Source organism: Pseudophryne corroboree, chromosome 5 (assembly GCF_028390025.1).
Source record: "Pseudophryne corroboree isolate aPseCor3 chromosome 5, aPseCor3.hap2, whole genome shotgun sequence".
NCBI classification, from domain to species: domain Eukaryota; kingdom Metazoa; phylum Chordata; class Amphibia; order Anura; family Myobatrachidae; genus Pseudophryne; species Pseudophryne corroboree.
The window spans coordinates 557,707,589-557,730,842 of NC_086448.1; the positions used below are offsets into that span (position 1 = coordinate 557,707,589).

Sequence of the window (23,254 nt, forward strand, 5' to 3'; positions counted from 1 at the left end):
ACTGGGCCGGTAGCTCCAGGTGTGCATACATCTTGCATGACATGCACTGAGTGAGGTCCTCAATCACAGCCCCTCCCATATTGTTTGCAAGGTCTAACTCCCTGTTACACTCAAAGAAAAAGCAGCAAAAATAAAAAATAGAAGACAAGTAATATCACTTATACAATAATTAAGCTGGCTTATACTTATCTATCTTTGTGCGGTTCTTGGTATTTCACTTTTATGCAGCCGTAGTACTCTCTCCTGCGGCACCTATACTCCACTTAGCAGTTGCAGTTGTTCCAGCTCACTGCTCCTCCTTTTCACTCGGCTTCCAGCTCCTTTTTACTGTTTCCAACTCACACTTAGAAATCCCAGCAGCACATGGAAGAGACCAGCCCCACAGAGCAGCTGTATCTACAGCACCTTGCATTCCCAGGTGGTCTCCCATCCAAGTACTAACCAGGCCCAACACTGCTTAGCTACCAAGATCAGATGAGATTGGGCGTATCCAGTGTGGTGTGGCTGTAGTTGTGTATGTATTGTACACTTGAAGGTGAGACTCTTTCTGCCTGGTCTAGCACCCACCCACCTGCCCTTAAGTAATTTTAATTAGTTTATGGTCCTTCCATAGAATGGCAGTATGAAAGGTATGCCCTGGATAAATGTATATAATGAGTGATCATAAGGGATGTTAGGGACCCACTTTTGGCAGGCTTACATTTTTGGCCAAACATGTACTAAGAAACATTATTTTTACTACATGTTAAATTGTAGAGTCTATTATAATTGTTCTGATTATTGGTATTCATAGTGCTTGAAGTGTGCACCTGCTTTTTGCTTTTTTTCTGTGAGGAGTTATAGACACCTGCCTAGAGAGAGCCCTAACATGTTCACTACAAATTCTCCATTCCTTTCAGGAGTAATGAACATTGTAGGCTTCAAGTAAAACTCCGGATGCTGCATTGCTGTAAATAATTCACTGGGCAATATGTAAGTCGGACCAATGTTTTAAAGCCGCAATATACAGTAGTAATTAGAGATGTGCACCGGAAATTTTTCGGGTTTTGTGTTTTGGTTTTGGGTTCGGTTCCGCGGCCGTGTTTTGGGTTCGAACGCGTTTTGGCAAAACCTCACCGAATTTTTTTTGTCGGATTCGGGTGTGTTTTGGATTCGGGTGTATTTTTCAAAAAACCCTAAAAAACAGCTTAAATCATAGAATTTTGGGGTCATTTTGATCCCAAAGTATTATTAACCTCAATAACCATAATTTCCACTCATTTTCAGTCTATTCTGAACACCTCACACCTCACAATATTATTTTTAGTCCTAAAATTTGCACCGAGGTCGCTGGATGACTAAGCTCAGCGACCCAAGTGGCCGACACAAACACCTGGCCCATCTAGGAGTGGCACTGCAGTGTCACGCAGGATGGCCCTTCCAAAAAACACTCCCCAAACAGCACATGACGCAAAGAAAAAAAGAGGCGCAATGAGGTAGCTGTGTGACTAAGCTCAGCGACCCAAGTGGCCGACACAAACACTTGGCCCATCTAGGAGTGGCACTGCAGTGTCAGGCAGGATGGCCCTTCCAAAAAATACTCCCCAAACAGCACATGACGCAAAGAAGAAAAAAAAGAGGCGCAATGAGGTAGCTGTGTGAGTAAGCTAAGCGACCCTAGTGGCCGACACAAACACCTGGCCCATCTAGGAGTGTCACTGCAGTGTCACGCAGGCTGGCCCTTCCAAAAAACACTCCCCAAACAGCACATGACGCAAAGAAAAATAAAAGAAAAAAGAGGTGCAAGATGGAATTGTCCTTGGGCCCTCCCACCCACCCTTATGTTGTATAAACAGGACATGCACACTTTAACCAACCCATCATTTCAGTGACAGGGTCTGCCACACGACTGTGACTGAAATGACGGGTTGGTTTGGACCCCCACCAAAAAAGAAGCAATTAATCTCTCCTTGCACAAACTGGCTCTACAGAGACAAGATGTCCACCTCATCATCATCCTCCGATTCATCACCGTGTACATCCCCCTCCTCACAGATTATCAATTCGTCCCCACTGGAATCCACCATCACAGCTCCCTGTGTACTTTGTGGAGGCAATTGCTGCTGGTGAATGTCTCCATGGAGGAATTGATTATAATTAATTTTAATGAACATCATCTTCTCCACATTTTCTGGAAGTAACCTCGTACGCCAATTGCTGACAAGGTGAGCGGCGGCACTAAACACTCTTTCGGAGTACACACTTGTGGGAGGGCAACTTAGGTAGAATAAAGCCAGTTTGTGCAAGGGCCTCCAAATTGCCTCTTTTTCCTGCCAGTATACGTACGGACTGTCTGACGTGCCTACTTGGATGCGGTCACTCATATAATCCTCCACCATTCTTTCAATGGTGAGAGAATCATATGCAGTGACAGTAGACGACATGTCCGTAATCGTTGTCAGGTCCTTCAGTCCGGACCAGATGTCAGCATCAGCAGTCGCTCCAGACTGCCCTGCATCACCGCCAGCGGTGGGCTCGGAATTCTGAGCCTTTTCCTCGCACCCCCAGTTGCGGGAGAATGTGAAGGAGGAGATGTTGACAGGTCGCGTTCCGCTTGACTTGACAATTTTCTCACCAGCAGTTCTTTGAACCCCTGCAGACTTGTGTCTGCCGGAAAGAGAGATCCAAGGTAGGTTTTAAATCTAGGATCGAGCACGGTGGCCAAAATGTAGTGCTCTGATTTCAACAGATTGACCACCCGTGAATCCTTGTTAAGCGAATGAATGGCTCCATCCACAAGTCCCACATGCCTAGTGGAATCGCTCAGTGTTAGCTCCTCCTTCAATGTCTCCAGCTTCTTCTGCAAAAGCCTGATGAGGGGAATGACCTGACTCAGGCTGGCAGTGTCTGAACTGACTTCACGTGTGGCAAGTTCAAAAGGTTGCAGAACCTTGCACAACGTTGAAATCATTCTCCACTGCGCTTAAGACAGGTGCATTCCACCTCCTATATCGTGGTCAGTTGTATAGGCTTGAATGGCCTTTTGCTGCTCCTCCAACCTCTGAAGCATATAGAGGGTTGAATTCCACCTCGTTACCACTTCTTGCTTCAGATGATGGCAGGGCAGGTTCAGGCGTTTTTGGTGTTGCTCCAGTCTTCTGTACGTGGTGCCTGTACGCCGAAAGTGTCCCGCAATTCTTCTGGCCACCGACAGCATCTCTTGCACGCCCCTCTCGTTTTTTAAATAATTCTGCACCACCAAATTCAAGGTATGTGCAAAACATGGGACGTGCTGGAATTTGCCCAGATTTAATGCACACACAATATTGCTGGCGTTGTCCGATGCCACAAATCCACAGGAGAGTCCAATTGGGGTAAGCAATTCTGCGATGATCTTCCTCAGTTGCCGTAAGAGGTTTTTAGCTGTGTGCGTATTCTGGAAAGCGGTGATACAAAGCGTAGCCTGCCTAGGAAAGAGTTGGCGTTTGCGAGATGCTGCTACTGGTGCCGCCGCTGCTGTTCTTGCGGCGGGAGTCAATACATCTACCCAGTGGGCTGTCACAGTCATATAGTCCTGAGTCTGCCCTGCTACACTTGTCCACATGTCCGTGGTTAAGTGGACATTGGGTACAACTGCATTTTTTAGGACACTGGTGAGTCTTTTTCTGAGGTCTGTGTACATTTTCGGTATCGCCTGCCTAGAGAAATGGAACCTAGATGGTATTTGGTACCGGGGACACAGTACCTCAATCAAGTCTATAGTTGGCTCTGCAGTAATAATGGATACCGGAACCACGTTTCTCACCGCCCAGGATGCCAAGGCCTCAGTTATCCGCTTTGCAGCAGGATGACTGCTGTGATATTTCATCTTCCTCGCAAAGGACTGTTGGACAGTCAATTGCTTGGTGGAAGTAGTAAAAGTCGTCTTACGACTTCCCCTCTGGGATAACCATCGACTCCCAGCAGCAACAACAGCAGCGCCAGCAGCAGTAGGCGTTACACGCAAGGATGCATCGGAGGAATCCCAGGCAGGAGAGGACTCGTCAGAATTGCCAGTGACATGGCCTGCAGGGCTATTGGCATTCCTGGGGAAGGAGGAAATTGACACTGAGGGAGTTGGTGGGGTGGTTTGCGTGAGCTTGGTTACAAGAGGAAGGGATTTACTGGTCAGTGGACTGCTTCCGCTGTCGCCCAAAGTTTTTGAACTTGTCACTGACTTATGATGAATGCGCTGCAGGTGACGTATAAGGGAGGATGTTCCGAGGTGGTTAACGTCCTTACCCCTACTTATTACAGCTTGACAAAGGCAACACACGGCTTGACAAATGTTGTCCGCATTTCTGTTGAAATACTTCCACACCGAAGAGCTGATTTTTTTGGTATTTTCACCAGGCATGTCAATGGCCATATTCCTCCCACGGACAACAGGTGTCTCCCCGGGTGCCTGACTTAAACAAACCACCTCACCATCAGAATCCTCCTGGTCAATTTCCTCCCCAGCGCCAGCAACACCCATATCCTCCTCATCCTGGTGTACTTCAACACTGACATCTTCAATCTGACTATCAGGAACTGGACTGCGGGTGCTCCTTCCAGCACTTGCAGGGGGCGTGCAAATGGTGGAAGGCGCATGCTCTTCACGTCCAGTGTTGGGAAGGTCAGGCATCCCAACCGACACAATTGGACTCTCCTTGTGGATTTGTGATTTTGAAGAACGCACAGTTCTTTGCTGTGCTTTTGCCAGCTTAAGTCTTTTCATTTTTCTAGCGAGAGGCTGAGTGCTTCCATCCTCATGTGAAGCTGAACCACTAGCCATGAACATAGGCCAGGGCCTCAGCCGTTCCTTGCCACTTCGTGTGGTAAATGGCATATTGGCAAGTTTACGCTTCTCCTCCGACGATTTTATTTTAGATTTTTGAGTCCTTTTTTTACTGATATTTGGTGTTTTGGATTTTACATGCTCTGTACTATGACATTGGGCATCGGCCTTGGCAGACGACGTTGATGGCATTTCATCGTCTCGGCCATGACTAGTGGCAGCAGCTTCAGCACGAGGTGGAAGTGGATCTTGATCTTTCCCTTTTTTTGGAACCTCAACATTTTTGTTCTCCATATTTTAATAGGCACAACTAAAAGGCACCTCAGGTAAACAATGGAGATGGATGGATACTAGTATACTTATGGATGACGAGTGACTGCCGACACAGAGGTAGTTACAGCCGTGGACTACCGTACTGCGTCTGCTAGTATAGACTGGATGATAATGATATAAAAAATATATATATATCACTACTGCAGGACAGGTATATATTATATAATGACGGACCTGCTTTACACTGTCAGCAGACTCCTAAACTACTAGTATGAAGAAGATAGAAAAAAAAAACCACCATAGGTAGGTATACAATTATGGACGAGCGACTGCCGACACAGAGGTAGCTACAGCCGTGGACTACCGTACTGCGTCTGCTAGTATAGACTGGATGATAATGATATAAAAAATATATATATATCACTACTGCAGGACAGGTATATATTATATAATGACGGACCTGCTGGACACTGTCAGCAGACTCCTAAACTACTAGTATGAAGAAGATAGAAAAAAAAAAACCACCACAGGTAGGTATACAATTATGGACGAGCACTGCCGACACAGAGGTAACTACAGCCGTGGACTACCGTACTGCGTCTGCTAGTATAGACTGGATGATAATGATATAAAAAATATATATATATCACTACTGCAGGACAGGTATATATTATATAATGACGGACCTGCTGGACACTGTCAGCAGACTCCTAAACTACTAGTATGAAGAAGATAGAAAAAAAAAAAAACCACCACAGGTAGGTATACAATTATGGACGAGCACTGCCGACACAGAGGTAGCTACAGCCGTGGACTACCGTACTGCATCTGCTAGTATAGACTGGATGATAATGATATAAAAAATATATATATATATCACTACTGCAGGTATATATTATAATATAATGAATGACGGACCTGCTGGACACTGTCTGTCAGCAGAATGCGTTTATAGAATAAAAAAAAAAAACACCACACGAGTGTTTAACTTTTTCAGGCAGACAATATACTGGTGGTCACTGGTCAGTCACACTGGCAGCAAAAGTGTGCACTGTTATGTACTCCTGCTATAACTGCTCCCTAGTCTCCCCCACAATTAAGCTGTGTGAGCAGTGAGCACTCAGCACAGTCAGATATACATAGATGATATTATCATGCAGCACACTGAGGCTGAGCACAGATATGGTATGTGACTGTTTATCATTTTTTTTCAGGCAGAGAACGGATTTTAAATAATAAATAAAACTGGTGGTCACTAGTATAACTATCAGCAAAACTCTGCACTCTCTGAGTACTCCAGTCCTTATGCTCCCCAAAATTACTAAAATTAAATTACTAGTAAATCAAGTGTCTCACTCTCTATCTAAACGGAGAGGACGCCAGCCACGTCCTCTCCCTATCAATCTCAATGCACGTGTGAAAATGGCGGCGACGCGCGGCTCCTTATATAGAATCCGAGTCTCGCGATAGAATACGAGCCTCGCGAGAATCCGACAGCGGGGTGATGACGTTCGGGCGCGCTCGGGTTAACCGAGCAAGGCGGGAAGATCCGAGTCTGCCTCGGACCCGTGTAAAAAGGCTGAAGTTCGGGGGGGTTCGGATTCCGAGGAACCGAACCCGCTCATCTCTAGGTAATTGAAAAAACTTACATAAAAGAATGAAGTCCTGTCATATAAAAATAGCATGTATAAAAACTTCCAATATCATTGTATTTAGGTGGGACCATTTAACACAAACTATTTTGTTTCTAGTCATTTTTAAGAGTGTTTGGTGACACTCTGGTTTTTGAGACACACATTCACTGATAGGAGTACAGTTTACAAAGGTAATTTTTTTTATATATACTAGAGCATTTACTGTATAAAAAGTTCTATATATTACATTCTAGTGACTAACATACAATACAGAACATTCTAGTAACTTCTATAAAAACATTAGCCTTCTAGTGACCAACACAGATTTTAATAACCACTATACAATATAGATCCTAAATGTCTGGTGTTGTTACTGTGTAAGTCAAAATACAGATCTACACTGGATACTTGGTGTGAGTGAGCTGACAGTTCTTGTGTAACTCCATTACCATCAGTTGGTCATCTTTTTTTCCCAAAAATGCATCTTATTCACATTGTTATGCAAACACAATGCCCAATCGAACTCTTCTGATTAAAATTATATTTGGCATGTCTATATTCTGTGTGCAACTGCATGTAGGAAAAAACTGTAGGGTTGCATTTCATATGCAGATAGAGCTGTGGTCGCACACAGACTATAGGCATGCAGAATATCATTTTATTCTGCAAAAGCTGTTGTGCATCCTAATCACATTTTTTGTGAATAAGATGCATTTTAATGGAAAAGTCCCAGCAAAAGATGTATGGTGCTACCAAGTCACATCATGGCATATCATGACTAGAAGGGCTGTTAAATGTCCAAGGAGGATACGATGTAAGTGGACACATCTGTACATTTATAGTAACATAGTAACATAGTTGATGAGGTTGAAATAATACCAATTGCCCACCGAGTTCAACCTGTATTTTAATTCTTGCACTATACTGTATTTAGGTACATTTACGACAATGATCCAGCTGAAATAATGATTTAAGTCTAATTAACAACTATAATTTGTACTATTACTAAAATATTTATTTTAAATGCTTTATCCCTTGATATCTTTTTCAGCTAGAAATGTATCTAATCCATTTTTAAACATATTTACTGATTCTACGATTACTACCTTCTCTGGCAAAGAGTTCAAAATTTTTATGGCCCTTACTGTGAAGAACCCTTCCTTTCACTTGGTATGAAATTTTCTCTCCTCTAACCTCACAGGGTTACCCCATGTCCTGTGTAAAGTTATCTCAATACATAAATCACTATATAGCTCCATGTGTTGTCCTTATATATATATTTGAAAATATTAATAATGTCTCCTCTTAGGTGCCTTTTTTCAAGTGTAATCATATTCAATCTAGTAAGCTTTTCCTCATATTCCAGTACCTCTAACCCCTTAACCAATTTTGTAGTTCGCCTTTGCACTCTTTCAAGTTTCAAGATGTATTTTTTATAGTTTGGTGCCAGAATTGTACACAATATTCCAGGTGCGGCTGTACTAATGATTTACAGTATATAGTGACAGAATGATTGAATCATTGGTAAACTCTCTATGAAGTGGAAGTATATGATCATTCTTAGACTCTCTATAAAGTGCACTAGAGAGTCTAAGCATGAGGGATAATATGTTTTTTTCTAAATCTATTTCACAAGTGGTGCAAGATGAAATTGTCCTTGGGCCCTCCAAAACACCCACATGTTGGATATAAAAATGGACATGCACAGTTTAACAAACCAAACACTTCCGCAACATGGACTGCCACTTTTGTGGCTGAAGTGCTTGGTTTGTTTTGGCCCCAAAATCAACTTTTTGTAAGGACTACTTCTGATCATTAATGAGGAGGTTGATGATAAGGATGTTGGTGTTGGATATTGCATTTGCTGGTCCAAACTGCTGGTTACTGATACTGGACTGCTTGTTATTATTTTACATGATTTTGTTCAGATTTTAATAAATAAATTGCATGGTTATTCAGGTGCCTAAATAGTTTTTATAGCTAGAGATGTGTCCTCTCACAGCCATGCCACAATGCATATGCATTGAGCAGGTGACTTACAACATCCATGCATGGGTGTGATCTATACATAGGTGTGAGCGCAAGCAGCCTAGCAGGGCATAGTGTTGCCATGATGTGTTGCAAAATCACAGCCATGATGTAAGAGGATACATCTGTACCTCTACTAACATTAGCCTCACATATAGTACCGATGCCTGTACAGATGATGTCAAAATATGTGTAAAAATAACTCCAGCACAAGAGGTGGAATTTACTTGGTGTTATGCCCAGGCAGAACTGCTGCCACTTGTGGCTTACTTAAATCTTTGACACAAACAACATCCTCATTAGCATCAGATACACAAATACTTCACTCATCCTGTTGCACTTCCACTGTAGCATCCTCAATTTCTAAGTCACCATCTTTACTTGTACTGCTTATCCCCACATTTGCAGAGAGTGCAGAAATGGTGGAAGGAGGCTTCTATACAAGTACTGTGTCAGAAATGTCAGACTCAAACATATCTAATGTGGGCAGTCCTAGACTCTCCTCAAGGATTTGTAAACACACAGTTTGTTCTTCAGCCTTAGTGTTCTTTTTTGGGGTGGCACAGATTTGTCTGTTTAAAAGGTGACACATCTATTAGACTCAGAGTCTAATAGCATGGTTATTCAGGTGCCTAAATAGTTTTTCTAGCTACATATGTGTCCTCTTACAGCCATGCCACAATGCATATGCATTGAGCAGGTAACTTACAACATTCCCGGGGGCATGTGTATGCTCACACCCATGATCCATACATGGGTGCGATCCATACATAAGTGTGAGCACAAGCAGCCTAGCAGGGCATAGTGTTGCCATGATGTGTTGCAAAATCACAGCAATGATGTAAGAGGATACATCTGTACCTCTACTAACATTAGCCTCACATATAGTACCGATGCCTGTACAGATGATGTCAAAATCTGTGTAAAAATAACTCCATGCACAAGAGGTGGAATTTATTTGGTGTTATGCCCAGGCAGAACTACTGCCACTTGTGGCTTACTTAAATCTTTGACTCAAACATATCTAATGTGGGAAGTCCTAGACTCTCCTCAAGGATTTGTAAACACAGATTGGTCTGTTTAAAAGGTGACACCTCTATTAGACTCAGAGTAAGAAGGTATTGCATCATCATCATCATCATCATCATCATCATCATCATCAGAGGATAGCAGAAGATTCCTGACTGTGTTTGCCCACAGCTTCCGCAATAAGCATTCTTCTAGTGCATGAGACAACAGTAGCACTAACAGCACCACTCACTAATAAATGTATTTCATTGCCACTGCGTGTGGTATATGGCATGTTGTCAATTCAATTTTTTTTGGCAGTAAACAGTCTCTTTATTTTTAGAGGTGATGTTTTCTTTGTTAACGTTGTGAAATATTTAGATTTCTTAAACTACCATTAGTAGCTGTTGAAGTACTATCAGGACTTACAGCGGCCACATCACTAATACTGGATTGCTGACTCCTGCTCTTTAATCAAGTGATCCATATCCATATTTTTCTTTTTTTACACACTGCTGTGACTTACTCTGTTTATAGTAATGGTGGCACACTGGCACCTAATATTTTTTTTTTTACAGAGTTAATATCATTTTTTAACACAGTGTCTTACAGTGCTACACCCTAGAGCCCTTCAATGTCTGACAAAGCCACAGCAGTAGTGCCACCGTAGTGTTTGCACCATATAACCCTTCACTGACACAGTTCTTAGTGCTGCACATCAGAGCCTTTCACAGTCTGACATACTGTAGACACAGCAGTAGTGCCACATTAGTGCTTGCACCCCATAGCCCTTCACTGTCACAGTGTTTTAGTGCTGCACCCCACAGTCCTTCAGTCTGACACACCCAAAGTAGTTGTTGCACACCACAGCCCTTCACTGACACAGTTTTATTAGTGTTGCAGGCAATCCACAGTGCTTCAGTTTGCCACAGTAGTGGTTAGTTGCACCCCACAGCACTTCACTGACACCGACTTTATGCTGCAGCCCACAGACCACACCAACCCTCTGACATCCTGTGTGTAATGGTGCCCAAACCACAAGGAAGGGACATATTGAATCCAAAACATGCAGGTGCCAACATCAGGAAGATGACATTTTGCCTCGTTCTGGAATGTGAGCCTTGCAGGAAATCCTGAACCTGCATTCGGAAGTTATCAGACATACAAAATTCGGGTGGGTTTGGTTTTATGAAAACCAAACCTGCACATCTCTACTTAATTTCTATAATCTGTTTTCCACACAAAGGTAAAAAAAAAAAATAATTTTGTATGCTGCTCATCTTATCATTCAGTATATAAATCCAACTGGTTTATTCTACATTTGTCACTAACATGGAATGACTAAAATTATTCTTAAATTGCCAAAAGCAATTAATAACACAGAACTATGGGGCATATTTATCACTATCTGAAATGTTGATGAGATGGGATAAATTCACCCAAAATTGCATTGCAATATTTGAATACTGTACATTGCAAAACTGTATCAATTATTACATGCAGGTACAGAGCTAGTGAGAAAGCTTTCTCCACTGCACTTCTCAAAGTACAGTATTTTTCACAAAATATACCCTTTTCACAAAATATACCCTGTACATGCGCCGACAGCTGCACCCCTAAATTCCTACACCACACCTGCTCTGCTACATTTACAATTACCTCCATTCATGTGATCTGGTGAGCTCCTTGGTCATTTGGTAATCTAATTGCTTGTCTCCTGCTCCCTAACCCTGGTCATTTGCCCTGTTGTGTAAACCAAGATGCCAGATGGGACTTCACATCAGCTCAGTTCATAGCAGATGAGATGACAGGGGTTACAGAAGGAGCACAGCGATCATCTAATTGGGCTACCTCACTGAATCACTGATCAATAAATGGAGGTAATTTTTTTCTTTTCTTTTTTTACTTTCTTTTTACTGGGATCAGCCTGTGGTCTATTTAGGCAAACAAGGATGATCCCAGATGCCGGCTCTGAGCTCTGCAGAGATAGCAGAGGTGGAGGGAAGCCTACATGATGCCATCTGAAGATGGTGTTATTATCCCCAGGTTCCCTCTGATATTTATTTACATTTTTCATTTAATTAATTTGAGCAGATCACATTGTCCATTTTAAGTATGGGGAGTGCAATCTTATTACAATTTGTATTTTATTTTAACTGCTTGGAGAAGAATTTTGTGATTTCATCTCCAAATGGCCAGTAGTACATTCAAGTGATAATAACTCAGGGGCAGATCGGCCATAGGGCTCACCATGAATAATCCTGGTAGGCTGACATGTCCATGAGGCCTGTTTTGTGTGTTGTCTTGTGGCTCCACCCCCCCACATGATAGGCAGCCCACCGCACTCAGTACACTGCATTGTCCCCATTCATTCTGTTATTCCATCACTTGCACACAGCAACCAACTCTGCCATCCAGTGATGCTGCCATGACTACACGGTATATTATACCTCTTGTGCTGCACACGTCGGACCACATCTACCAAATTTTACAGGGCCACTTTTAGTTCCCAATCTTAGACACAAATGCAGCAAAAGGAAGGCCAGAACTACGTACAATCAGACCCCATGAGGAGGCATCCCACCCACTCAACAGACCCCACCCACTCATCAGTCCACACACCCATTAGGGCTGCTTCCATATATTTCACGGGCTGGTTTTCCATCTCAATCCATCCCTGTACTAACTTAATGTGAAAAGGGTGTGAAAACACCTGTTTGCACATTAGTTTAGTAAAAATAATATTTATAAATATGCCTGTATATATTACAATATTCATAAAGTTCTAAGGGAAATATTCATCACAAGCCGCATCTCAGAAATGAATTGGATGTGATAAATTTGCACATGTTTGTGTTGCAATATTTGAATACATTGCAAGGATGCATCAAATATCATATGCAGGAACAGATCTTACAAAAAAGCTCTGTCCCTGCAATTCTCTCCCTCACACATCTCAGGAGACTTTAACCATGCATGCGCTGCTGGCTACATTCCCCTGATCCCATGCACTTCCACGATCCGCCCTCCTCCACTTAGCTAACACTTACCTACATGGTGGTCAGGCAGGAATCAGTGATTGGCTCCTCTCTGTGAGAAGGAGCCAATCACTGGTGGTCAGCTGATCAGTGCTATAATCTGAGATGCTGGCTGGGAGTTTCACAGCAACAGCTGACCAGGGTCACAGAAAGAAGAACCCCAGGCTGCAGCAGCATGCAGGTAAGTTTCATTTTATTATTTTCTTTATTAACTTTTATTTTCTTCAGTTATCAGCCTGTGGTCTATTTAAGATACACAAGGCTGATCACAGGTGTCAGATCCTTTGCTCTCTTCCACCTGTCAAAGCAGAGCAGGGGTAGCAGAACTGGAGTGAAGCCTGTATAATACAATCGGAAAATGGTGTTATTTTCACAGGGCTCCCTCTGGTATTTTTTTTACAATTCAATTTTGGTAAATTTGCTAAGATCACATTTCCCATTACAAGTATGGAAAATGTGATCTGATTACTTAACAAAAATGTAATTTAAGGGCTTAGAGCTAAATTTTGTGAATTCTCCTCCAATTGGATCTTCATATATTCCTGTGATACGGAAGTAATGTGAAAAGGGTGTAAAAACACCTGTTTTCAATCTTTTTTGTAAAAATAATATTGATAAATTTGCCCATACGTAATCTGTATTGTAATCTATTTAATATTTATAAGGATCACTATATTAATATTGTTTTAATTATTACTCTCTAAGTTTTTGTTTTTTCAAAATAGACAAGATTAGATAAAAATAAAAAGTCTACCTTACAGTATTTTTTCAGGGGTTTAAATATATAAAAAAGACTCAAAGATCTGCATTGCATACAGAACCCTTACCTCATATCTAATCATTGCTTGATATAAACTCTAAATGTAATATTTCAATATACTGTAACTTTGATTATCATTTCAAACTCACAATGTTAAGTAATTATATAAATGTTTATGTCATGTTTTCCATATTTCAATATAGAAAACACTTTTTAGGCTGCTTTCAATTTATGTTTACAACTTTTAGTGAACTATGACATTGTTTCTAATTTTCTTTAACCTTTCTCTATACTGTGTGTAGACAACATATCAGCGTTTTTCTAACTCAAATCCTCAAGTACACCCAACAATAGATTGCTTCACTGTGCATAATTAAAGAAATTCAGAAACACAAACTACTGTATGATATTGTTCTTTGGAGTTGATTTTTTTATTACAATTTGTGAATTTGTACTTGTATTATGAAAACAGTAGAGGAAGAGTAGTGCACTTAATAGGGCATATCACAACATATATATTAAGTTTGTGGCATAATATACTGTATATTGTCATATACACTATTAGGTGCTCTACTCTTCCTCTACTGTTTCCATTTATCTATGTATGATTCACTATCACATACAGGCCACTGGTTCAGAGCAGCCACTCACATATTTAACAAGTATTATTTTTTATTATATTATCACAATATTGTCCCAATTCAAAAGGTGATTATGCGCCAATTGGATCTTCTCTGCACAATATTGTATTATGTTTTATGTTTATTTTTTTCTGTTTGTAAAGATTCTAATCCGCAGATAGAGTAATCACATAAGAAAATGTGAAGGGTGGGCAAATGGTTTAAAACTACTGTACAGTATCTGTTTTAGGTACTGTATTACAAATGATATGAAATCCTTAGATGATGGTGATCCGCTGCCACTCTTGTTTACAATATCTTTATAAATTCTAAGTTGCCCATAAGAACAATTATTTTACCTTTGCAATGTTATTTTGTGTGATAACCTTTATTTGCCAATTATTGCTACATATGAGTCACATAAATAATTTTAACTTCCAAGTACAGAACTTGAAAATCATTATAGAGGTGATTGTGTTAAACAATTAAAAAAATCAAAACTTAACCATCTAGTCCCAGATTTATCAAGCCTGGAGAGAGATAAATTGCATGGTGATAAATTACCAACCAATCAGCTCCTAACTGTCATTTTTCAAACACAGCTTGTAACTTGACAGTTAGGAGCTGATTGGTTGGTACTTTATAACCATGCAGTTTATCACTCTCCAAGGCTTGATAACTCTGGGCCTTAGTTTCTTACATTCTATGTATTTGTATAAGTAAAATTAAGTTATAAGATAATTGTATGTACACTTTTTTTAAGAAAACACTTTCAAGTTAGCTACATAAGCATAATTATTTTTATTTTTTAATATATAAATAAATTTATTTACGATAATAATACATGTTCATTTGAAAATTATATTACAGGTTTTACCAAGCTTTTGCTTTTCAGTCAGTTCTTGAATAAAAAAAGGAGTTTTTTAAAATTAGGATATTTGTAGAATTGCTGGAAAATTTCGCAATTACAGTAATTTGACAATTTCAGTTGTCACAACATTATCCATTTTACTGCAATCAGATTATTGATTTTGCCATTACAATACATTTTATTATACTGCAACTTCTTTTTATGCACAGTTTTACAGTTCATTATAAAATAATAAGATGCACTTGCGGCAAGTATTAGAATTAGATTGGTTGATTAAAGTTCCTAAAATGATTACTTCAGCAGACAATTTAAGCTCTGATTATTATAATACACAATTGTCATCTTAAGTTGCCCATAATAATACACAGGCAATTTAAGATGAAAGTTGTGTATTATAATTAGAGATGTGCGGCGGGCAGTTTTTGTGGTTTTTTTGTTGTTTTGGTTCTGGTTCCATCCTCAGGTTTTTGATCTGGATTGGTTTTGCCAAAACCACCCTTTCGTGTTTTGGTTTTGGTTTTGGATCTGGATGATTTTAAAAAAAAACACAGCTAAAATCACAGAATTTGGGGATAATTTTGATCCTACGGCATTATTAAGCTCAATAACATTAATTTCCACTAATTTCTAGTCTATTCTGAAAACCTCACAATATTGTTTTTAGGCCAAACGGTTGCACCGAGGTGGCTGGATGACTAAGCTAAGTAACACAAGTGGGCGGCACAAACATCTGGCCCATCTGGGAGTGGCACCGCAGTGGCAGACAGGATGGCAGATTTAAAAAATAGGCCCCAAACAGCACATGATGCAAAGAAGAAAAAGAGGTGCAATGAGGTAGCTGTATGACTAAGCTAAGCAACACAAGTGTGCAGCACAAACACCTGACCCATCTAGGGTTGGCACTGCAGTCCCACTGCACTAATGGTGGATACTGGATGCACATCTAACACCAGCGTAGTTGTTATGGCCTCAGTAATCTGCTTTGCAATGGCAGTATCACTGGAATTATATGGCAGTACCACTGGACATTTACGGCAGTATCACTGGAATTATATGGTAGTATCACTGGAATTATACAGCAAGATCACTGAAATTATATGGCAGTATCACTGGAATTACACGGCAGTATCATTGGATATATATGGCAGTACCACTGGAGTTATACAGCAGGATCACTGGAATTATATGGCAGGATCACTGGAATTATATAGCAGTTCCACTGGAGTTATACAGCAGTACCACTTGACATATACGGCAGTATCACTATACATATACGGCAGTATCACTGGACTGGACTTATACACCAGTACCACTGGAATTATATGGCAGTATCACTGGAATTAAAGGCCAGTACCACTGGACTTATATGGCAGTACCACTGGATTTATACGGTAGTATCACTGGACTGGACTTATACGCCAGGTCTACTGGAATTATATGGCAGTTTCACTGGAATTATACGGCAGTACCACTGGATTTATACGGCAGTACCACTGGACATATACGGCAGTATCACTGGACTGGACTTATATGCCAGTACCACTGGAATTATACGGCAGGATCACTAAAATTATACAGCAGGATCACTGAAATTATACGGCAGGATCACTGGAATTATACTGCAGGATCACTGGAATTATACGGCTGTACCACGGGACATATACTGCAGTATCACTGGACATATATGGCAGTATCACTGGACTGAACTTATACGTCAGTTCCACTGAAATTATACAGCAGGATCACTGGAATTATATGGCAGGATCACTGAAATTATACGGCAGGATCACTGGATTTATACGGCAGTACCGCTGGACATATACGGCAGTATTAATGTACATATACGGCAGTATCACTGGACATATACGGCAGTACCACTTGACTGATGCAGAAAGAACAACACAGCACCACTGCAATGGACTGGATTTATACAGCAGCACTGGACATATGGCAGCAGAGGACACAACCACTGTGACTGGACTGATGCAGCACAATACACCACCACTGGACTGGACTTATACAGCAGCACTGGACATATGGCAGCAGAGGACACCACCACTGTGACTGGACTGATGCAGCACAAGACACCACCACTGGACTGATGCAGCACAACACAGCACCACTGGACTGAACTTATACCGCAGCACTGGACATATGGCAGCAGAGGACACCACCACTGTGACTGGACTGATGCAGCACAGGACACCACCACTGGACTTATTCAGCACAACACAGCACCACTGGACTGGACTTGTACAGCAGCACTGGACATATGGCAACAGAGGACACAACCACTGTGACACGACTGATGCAGAACAAGACACTAACACTGAACTGATGCAGGACACTGAGGACCGAGACACGACCTCTCTCTATGCTTTCCAATGTCGGAGTGAAAATGGTGGCATCGTGCTGCGACTTATATGGAATACAAACCCCGCGAGAATCCGACAGTGGGATGATGACGTTTTGCCTAATTCTGGTTTTCCAAGTCAGACGGGAAAACCCGAGCTGGACTCGGATCCGGGCTCGAGATGTGAAGTTCGGTAGGGTTCGGTTCTCTGAGAACCTAACCCGCTCATCTCTAATTAGAATTTGAATTAGACATATATGTACATTAGCTATTCAGGAATGTATTAGGTATCTTGGAGATAACACTACACTTCAACATACACATTGAATTAATGCAAAACAAAAAAAAAATCTGGAATAATGATTAGTTATCAAGTTTCCACAAAGGAAATACTGTACGTGTCATCTTTAGATACAGATTTCTCAGTTTCATTAAGAAAGAATTACACATTTTAAAGGTCAATTTCTAATTGTTTCTGGAAGCAAACATGGTACAAAGTTAATATTATTGATTTACTGCTAGTGTCAGAATTATTTTATTTCTTTCATGAAAATCTCTGTTAAAACAAGATAGCTTTCTCACAAGATAATAATGCTTTTTTCAAATGTTATGACTTTGACATTGTTTAATTCTTTGGATGAAAGCTGCTGTATCTTTACTATGGGCCTAATTCAGACCTGATCGCTGTGTTGCAAATTTGCAGAGGTCTGCAATCAGATAGTCACCGCCCAGGAAAAGTGTCAACCCGCCCCATGCAAGTGTTCTAGTCCAACTCCCTGAATCCAGATCAAATTACTCATCCTTTTTAGAAATCTTTCAACAACCACACCCGTTCAAACATCTCAAATCTTATTTTAAAATTTCTCCCTCTCACCCTTTAGATCTACTTCTGAAAAGTCTCACCTCATCTCTGATGACCATTTCTCATAGGAAAATACAGAACAAAAAAACATTGAAAATGAGTACCACTTGACCTATCTAGTCTGCCTATGTACATGCACACCCACACACTAAGGTAAATTTCTCTTATGTCCTAGAGGATACTGGGGATTTATTTAGTACCATGGGGTATATACGGGTCAACTAGGAGCCATGGGCAATTTAAGAATTTGATACTGTGGGCTGGCTCCTCCCTCTATGCCCCTCCTACCAGACTCAGTTTTAAAAAAATGTGCCCGTAGGAGCCGGTCACGCTTACGGAAGCTCCTAAATAGTTTTCTGCATTTATTTTTCTGTTTGTTATTTTCAGGCAGGACTGGATGGTACCAGCCTGCAGGCTTTGTGGGACTAAGGGGAAAGATGACACAACCGCTTGAAGGGTTAATGGTCCCGTTCCCCGCTGACAGGACACTAGCTCCTGAGGGAACTATTCGCGATCCCCACCACAGCGAGCATACATTCCCACAGCATTCCGCCACCCCTAACAGAGCCAGAAGAGTGGTGAAAACTAAGCCGCCCATTATTCTGGTATGAGGGTACGAATATGCATGGATTCTAACCGGGGTGGACTGCGTCTCCAGACTCAGTACACAGTGCAGATGCACTGCTTCTGAGGGTGAACTGAGTTACAGTACACTGTACATAGTACCCACAGTGGCAAACACTGACGTAAAGCAGTTATGACTCCATTTTAAGCACTACATTACCTCAGCCAGTATAAAAAAAGCTGGAACACTGCATGCCATTGAGGGGGCGGGGCTTCACTATGAGTGGATCCAGCAGCTCACCAGCGCCAATTTCCCTCTGCAGTGGACACAGATGCTGACTGACAGGGATGCAAAGCTCCTCCGAAATGTGACTCCAGCTTACCTCAGCGGTATCAGGAGGGGGTGCGATTATTAATGTACTAAGTCCCCAATCTGGGTACTTAGTCTGTGACCAGGCTAAGCTTGGCATTAGCGATAAGGGCGCGATGTGCTGACTCCATAATTTCTCTGTGTCTCCCTGGAAGGGCTCTTTGTGGGTTTATTGTGCTCTTAACCTTTTCCTGTGTGTGTGTTCTGTCACATTTACAATTTGTCAGGCAAAGAGTGTGTTTCATGTACAGCAGAGTGTTCCTCTTCCCCAGGGGGCTCACTAGAGTGTACTCAGTGCAGTGTACCTTCCAGGCTAGTGGGGCAGAGCCAGCATGGCTGGATTCTATTAAAGGAATGATTTCCCATATTTCTACTAAATAGTCCCACAATGAGAAAGAGATGCAGTACTTAAGACAGTCTGTGGATGAGTTCATGAACAGAGACTCAGTCCACAAACCAGCATCTCAGTCCCCTGCCATTTGTCTGTAAAAATGTACTCTGGCCCATATCCTGCAGTCTGACTCTGATGATGATGGGTCAGACATGGAAGAGGGGGAGGTGGAGTCAGAGGTGAGGGCTGATGCTCTGTCACAGGTAATAGAGACTCTTATACTAGTTATCAGAGACGTTCTGCAAATTTCTGATAAGGTTACAGCGGAGTGTGAGGAATCTTATTTTAATGTAAAAAAGAAGTCACTTTTTCTTTGTCAATGGAACTGAATACCCTGTTTGAAGAACAGTGGGTTAATCCTGATAAATTTCAAATCCCTAAAAGGTTACTCTCATCCTTTCCTTTTCCTACTGAGAATAGGAAAAAATGGGAAAATCCACCAATAGTGGATGCATAAGTATCCAGGCTGTCACGGAAAATAGTGTTGCCTGTCCCTGGTGCAACCTCCCTGAAACACACAGCTGATCGTAGCATTGAGACCACACTCAAATCCTTCTATACAGCTGCTGGGGTGGCCCAGAGACCCACTATAGCATGTGCGTGAATTACCAAAGCCATTGCTAAATGGTCAAATAACCTAATTGAGGGGTTGGATTCCTTATCTAGGGGGGGATTGTTTTACTCCTGCAACATATACAGGATTCTGCAAACTTTATGGTGGAATCCATAAAATAAGTAGGTTTGCTTAATGCACGCACCACTGCTATGGCAGTGTCAGCACGCTCTGAATTATGGCTATGCCAGTAGACTGCAGACGCAGACTAATGGAAAGGTGTGGAAGGCCTGCCCTTCACAGGAGAGGCCTTATTTGGAGATGAACTAGACAAATGGATCTCCAAAGCTACTGCAGGTAAGTCCACGTATCTTCCTTCTGCAGCTCCCCCAGCCAGGTAGGCCTACTCAGGACCTAACCTACAGTACTTTCGGTCTGCCAAGTTTAGGGGCAAAACCAGAGGTTCTTTTACAGCCACCAGAGGCGCTAGAGGTAAACCATGGAAAACAGCAGCGGATGGTTCTCAGGAACAGAGCTCAAGCTCTGCTGCCTCAAAGCCTTCAGCATGACGGTGGACTGCGATGCCTGGAGGACTGGCAAGTGGGAGCCAAACTAAAAAATTTCAGTCACATCTGGACAACATCATGCTATGATCCCTGGGTCACAGATCTTATTTCCCAGGGCTACAGACTAGAGTTTCAGGAGCTCCCACCTCACAGATTCTTCAAATCAGGCTTACCAGTTTCACCAGAGTCAAATATAACCTTACAGGATGCCATTCAAAAACTGGTACAGACTCAGGTCATTGTTCCAGTTCCACCTCATCTACAGAACATGGGATATTATTCCAACTTGTTTGTAGTAACAAAAACAGACGGTTCGGTAAGGCCGACTTTGGATCTAAAATTGTTGAACCCATACTTACGAGTGTTCAAATTCAAGATGGAGTCTCTGAGAGTGGTGATTTCAGGTCTGGAGGAGGGGGAATTCCTAGTGTCTCTGGATATCAATGATGCGTACCTTCACATTCCGATCTGGACGCCTCACCAGGCTTATCTACGGTTTGCACTGCAGGACTGTCACTACCAGTTCCAGGTCCTGCCTTTTGGTCTCTCCACGGCACCGAGGGTGTTCACCAAGGTGATGGAAGAGATGATATTTCTCCTTCACAAGCAGGGAGTTAACATAATTCCGTACCTGGACGATCTTCTGATAAAGGCACCATCCACGGAGAGGTTGTTGAACAGCATTGGCCTCACAACCAAACTGCTCCTGGATCACAGGTGGATTCTAAATCTTCTGAAATCTCAGTTAGAGCCAACTCGGAAGCTCCCATTTCTTGGACACAGAGTCGCAGAAAGTTGTTCTTCCATTGGAAAAGGCATTGGTAATCCAGTCAATGGTTCTGGATGTCTGATGCCAACCCGGATATCGATACATCTATGCATTTGCCTTCTGGGGAAAATGGTGGCCTCTTATGAGGCTTTTCAGTATGGAAGGTTTCATGCAAGACCCTTACAGCTAGATCTGTTGGACAAATGGTCCAGATCACATCTTCACATGAACCAAAGAATCCATCTGTCGCTAAAGGCCAGGATCTCCCTTCTGTGGTGGCTACAGAATTCTCACCTAATCGAGGGCCAATGGTTCAAGATTCAGAATTGGATTCTGGTAACCACAGACACAAGCCTCAGACTTTGGGGAGCAGTCACCCAGGGGTGCAGTTTCAAGGAAGATGGTCAAGTCAGGAAGTAATCCTTCCAATCGACATTCTGGAACTCAGGGCTATATACAATGCCTTTCTGCAGGCCTCATATCTTCTTCATGATCGGGCCATTCAGATCCAGTCAGACAATGTGATGGCAGTGACGTACATAAACCAACAGGGCAGAACAAAAAGCAGAACAGCAATGTCAGAGGTGTCAAAAATTCTCCTCTGGGCAGAAAACCCTCTGTGTTGTTGTCGGTGGTCTTCATTCCGGGAGTAGAGAACTGGGAAGCAGACTTCCTCAGCAGACATGACCTGTACCTGGGGGAGTGGGGGCTTCACCCAGAGGTGTTCAGGTGCTTGACATGTCGATGGGGATATTCGCAAATCTACATGATGGCATCTCAACAAGAAGCTCAAGCGGTATTGTTCCAGGTCGAAAGACCCACAGGCAGTGGCAGTGGACACTCTGACGACTCCATGGGTCTATCAGATGGTGTACATGTTTCCTCCACCTCCTCTGATCCCAATAATTCCGAAAGGAATAAAAAAGGGAAAAGGTTCAAGAAATTATCATTGCTCCGGACTCACCAAGAAGGGCCTGGTATGCAGACCTTCTGGAGTTGCTCCTCGAAGATCCGTGGCCTCTACCTCTTCACGAGGATCTTCTGCAACAGGGCCCGTTCGTCTATCAAGACTTACCACAGCTATGTTTGACGGCATGGAAGTTGAACGGCTGATTCTAGCCAGGAGAGGCATCCCTGACAAGGTCATCCTAAGTATGATCCAAGCCAGGAAGGGGTAACGTCTAAACATTACCATCATATTTGGAAGAAATACATCTCTTGTTGTGAGAGCAGAAAATATTCTGTGGTGGCATTTCATCTGTGACGTTTCCTGCTTTTTCTGCAATCAGGTGTGGATTTGGGCATACATCTGGGCTCCATAAAAGTCCAGATTTTGGCCTTGTCCATTTTCTTTCAGAAATAATTAGCTTCCCTCCCTGAGGTTCAGACATTCTTGAAAGGTGTTCTGCACATCTAACCTCCCTTTGTGCCTCGCACGGCACCTTGGGATCTCAAATTGGTGCTGCAGTTCCTCCAATCGGACTGGTTTGAACTGTTACAGGAGGTAGACGTAAAATATCTTACGTGGAACACCGTCACACTGTTGGCCTTGGCTTCAGCAAGACGTGTGTTGGAGCTGGGGGCGTTGTCTTACAAGAGCCCCTACTTAATTTTCCATGAGGATAGAGCTGAACTCAGGACTCATCAGCAATTTCTTCCTAAGGTGGTGTCTGATTTTCAATCAACCAACCTGTTGTGTTCCGGTTGTTACCGACACCTCTGTTACTTCAAAGTCTTTGGATGTTGTGAGGGCTTTGAAGGTGTATGTGAAGAGAACAGCTCATCACAGGAAATCA

General features: G+C 42.2%; 1 non-coding gene across 1 annotated transcript; it reads right to left on the reverse strand.

The window, feature by feature from the left end:
• Positions 1-393: 393 nt before the first annotated feature.
• On the reverse strand, positions 394-512 carry LOC134930005 (5S ribosomal RNA). The gene has a single exon (XR_010178658.1). It is a non-coding gene; the product is annotated as a 5S ribosomal RNA (ribosomal RNA).
• Between the last annotated feature and the right edge of the window lie 22,742 nt (positions 513-23,254).